The sequence below is a fragment of the Pinus tabuliformis genome, chromosome 1_2, assembly GCF_031772625.1.
Source record: "Pinus tabuliformis cultivar Carrire ecotype Pingquan chromosome 1_2, CPIR1, whole genome shotgun sequence".
NCBI classification, from domain to species: domain Eukaryota; kingdom Viridiplantae; phylum Streptophyta; class Pinopsida; order Pinales; family Pinaceae; genus Pinus; species Pinus tabuliformis.
The window spans coordinates 116830775-116835270 of NC_142298.1; positions in this window are offsets into that span (position 1 = coordinate 116830775).

Sequence of the window (4496 nt, forward strand, 5' to 3'; positions counted from 1 at the left end):
GATTTTTGGACAAACAAAGATGGATATGGAAAATTTGCGACGTGGTTTTTTCTCATAACATCCCCAATTAGGTGAATTACAAGTGATTTCTAAAGAAAGTTCATTTATTTGGAGGAAAGTGTCGGTTCGTTCATGTAAACCTTTCTTATTGCGGTCATTGGCTAAGAGAAATCCAAAATGAGCAACTAGTTAGAAAATGAGACAACTTCAGCCTATCCTTAAATGTATGTTATGTTAAATCAATCCTATGTTATCAAATATTCAACTAAGAATACATGAAAGACAATATTGTGTGAATATTTCCATGATTGACACTCAAAACTTTGGGAAATTAGTTCCAATTCACCCCTACTCTTTTCTTATATAAATGTATGTGCGGGGAGCAGGTTGAGGTGTTAGAAATTTAGGGGAGGCATCATCATTTCCAAAATGTGTATCTTGTATTTCCAATTCCAAATTTAATACAATATTATATGAGTTCATGGTCCATTTATGAGGTGTGACGCTAGTTGGTGAGTTGTGATTTACTATCTCCTTTCTAAGGACGAAGGGCCCTCCTCTTTAGTAGGTCTCATTTTGTCTGTAAAAGTAGCATAATGATTACATTTTAAATTACTTTGATGTAGGAATCAACCGTTTTGAGAAATCTCAAACAATCGGCCCACATTTTCTATTCCTTTACAGTCCAACCTTCCGAAACGCTACTTTGGTTTCTTTTATAAATTCCAAAACACTAGTATTTCTCCTTTTCTCATAGAACTGCTCCCGATTCTCCTTACATCACAACATAAATGATCAATGTTCCAGATTAAATCGCATAATCACAATAGCTATAGTTTTAGGCCCTTTGTCCTTGGTAATGAAATATTGCGATGCGATATATCACAATCACATACCGCACTATCTCTACGACCGAGGTCTGATAACACACGCAGGATTTTAGCAATTTGATATTTTGGCGATCGCACTTCGTAACTTCTTAAGGCTTGTGGTCTGACCACACACTGTTGTTTGACTATGATGTGATATTACAGTGATCGCTCATCACAAATCTTCAAGGCCTTAGATCCGCCCCCTTACAAACAAATATTTCGATGCGATACAGGATGATCCAACGATCGGCGAGATTTCGCACCATTGGTTGGAACTTAGATCAATGGCTGGAATTTTAAGCGGCTTCAACACTGTTATTAACAGAAGGTCTGCGATTCCTATTAGCTCTGAATTTTATATCGTGAAGCATGGAAACAGAGAAACATTTGACTCTGTCCCGAATACAAATAAACAGAAGTAAAACGAAAGTTCACACAGAATCGATATATGTATATATAATCCCACATGGCATCAATTTATAAATATTATCAAGGTTACAGAGTCTCGGCCCTCTGGCTCGATTACAACAATTAAAAAGACCCTGTTTCAATATGGAAATCCTCACTATATTACTTGACTCTCGCTTCCTCAATCCTCTCTCATCCTTGCTAATCCTTTTGCATTACATTTTTCTTCTTTTTATCAATCCAATCCTGCCTAACAACTCAATCTCTATTTTTAAACACTCTAACAGCCAATTTCTATTTTCAAGCTCTATCACATACCTATGCTAACAACTTATATTTTAATCTAAAATAAGACGATTTCTAACTACTAAAATAATGAAATACAACTCATTTCTTGAGAGATCCAACCCTCTCGGTAAAAACACACTTTTGACCGCTCAGGTCAATGAAATTCAACTTGTTTAGCCGCAACATGTGAACAAACTTTCACATTGTTGGCTAAGTCTAGATGCTCCTGCATCAGACTCCCGGGGAAGGAAATAATCATCCCTCAGACTTTCAGGGCTTACTCCATACTTCTACAACTTGGTTGTAGTCAACCAACTAGCATCCTCCACTGGCTGTCCCTTCCATTTGACTAGATATTGAAAATAATTTTTTCCTCTGGTTCTATTGGATACTCTTTTCCCCAAAACAACTTCAACTTCTTTCTTAACTGCCTTTGGCATTTTTTCTCCCCAGCTCAAGGTTTGAACTTCATCTTCTGTACTTTCCTCCTGTAGCTCTGTCTATTTCCCTTTGTATGGATACAAATATGCAATATTGAAAATAGGTTATATTCCAATCCCTTTTGTCAATTCTATTTCATATGCATTAGCTGAAAACTTTCTTACAATTTTACATGGTCCTATCTTTTCATTTTCAGTTTATTGTAAGTCTTAGCAGGAAATCTTTCTTTTCTTAAATATACCATCACTAAATCTCCCACTTGGAATTCTTTCTCTCTTCTTTTGGTATCCACTCTCTGTTTGTATTTACCACTACTTTTCTATAATATTCTTTCATATCTTCTTGAAGTCTTTGCATTTGTTCTGAAAACTCTTCAGCTTTTGCACTTTTTGTCTCCTATTTACCCATATTTCTGAGCTCATACACACCCCTTAGATTCATTCCAAAAACAATCTGAAATGGACTCATTCCAGTACTTCAGTTTGGAGTGTCATTATAAGCAAATTCAGCCTGAGCTAGTGCTAAATCCCACTGCTTAGGATTTTGATTCACTAAACTTCTCAATATGTTCCCCAAGCTCATGTTTACTACTTTGGTCTATCCACCTGTTTGAGGGTGGTATACTGAACTGAAACTGAGGTTAGCTCCTAGTTTCTTCCAAAAAGTTCTCTAAAAATGTCCTACAAACTTTGTATCTCTATCAGACACAATACTGATAAGCAATCCATGCAATCTTACAATTTCTGAAAAATATAGATTAGCTATATGTGTTGCATCACTAGTCTTCTTACAAGAAATGAAATGTGCCATCATGGAAAATGTGTCTACCACAACATAAATGGAATCATTCCTTCTTTGAGTTTTTGGTAATCCGAAAACAAAATCCATTCTAATTGCATCCCATGATTGGTCTGGTATTGGAAATGGTTGATACAATCCTGTATTCTGACTTCTTCCCTTGGCATGCTGACATATCCTGCACTTCTCAACAAATATCTTAACATCAATTTGCATTTTTGGCCAATAATAAAAAGCATTCACCTGAGCAAAGGTTTTATCTTTTCCAAAATGACAAGATAATCCTCCACTATGTTTCTCCATTATTATGTTTTCCCTCATAGAACATTTGGGAATACACAACTTGTTGCCTTTAAACAATAAGCCTCCTTGGATGAGATAATCTAACCATTGGCTTCTATTATGCACTATTGGATTTTGAATTGTTGTATAGACATCCTTAAAATCTCGATCATCTTTGTACATTTCAATCATTTCTTCAAATACAACAACACCAACTTTGAATTCTTGCACAATAAAACTTACTCTACTCAGCGCATCAACGACTTTATTCAACTTACCACTTGTGTGCTTTATCACAAAAATATAGCTCTGCAAAAATTCTACCCACTTGGCATGTTTTTGGTTCAATTTCGGTTGATTATTTATGAACTGTAATGCATGGTTGTTCGTATACAGTGTCAATTCCTTTGGCAACAAATAATGTCTCCATTGTTTCAAGGCTTGCATAGTAGCGTAAAACTCTTTATCGTAATATGAATACTTCTTCTTCGCTTCATTCAATTTCTCACTAAAGTACACTATCATTTTTTTTCCTAACTCAGAACTGCGCCAACTGCAAATCCAATAGCATCTGTTTCAACTTGAAATACCTTTTCAAAAACAGGCAAAGCTAAAATCAGTTCCTTTGTGATTTTCCTCTTCAACAATTTAAATTTTCTGTCTGCTCCTTCTGTCCACTTGAACGGCTGACTAGTCTTCGTAATTGTTTTAAGAATTGGTGCACAAATCTAACTAAAACCTCTGATAAACTTCCTGTAAAAATTACAAGACCATGAAATCTTCTTACCTCAAATATATTTCTAGGAATAGGCTAGTTCCATATTGCTTGGACTTTTTATGGATCCATTTTCAATCCTTCTTTAGAAACTACAAATCCCAAGTAAATTCATTCTTCCTTCATGAAACTACATTTCTTTAGATTTATCAGTAGCTTCTCTTTCTGCAGAGTTCTTAAAACCAATTTAAGAAGCTCTAGATGTTCTTCCTTACTTTTACTAAAAACTATAATATCATCAAGATAAACAATCACAACCTGGCCTGCATATTCCTTCAAGACTTCATTCATCAATCTCATGAATGTACTAGGTGCATTAGTGAGTCCAAAAGGAATCACTAACCACTCATACAACCCACTGTTTGTTTTAAATACAGTCTTCCATTCATCTCCTTCTCGAATTCTTATTTGATGATATCCACTCTTCAGATCTATTTTAGTAAAATATTTTGACCCATTCAAGCAATCCATTAAATCATCCATGCGTGGCAAAGGAAATCTATACCTGATTGTGATCTTGTTTATGGCTCTAGAATCTGTGCACATGCGCCATTCACATCCTTTCTTTGGACTGAGTACTGTTGGTACAACACATCGACTAAGACTTTCTCTGATTATTCCCTTATCCGTCA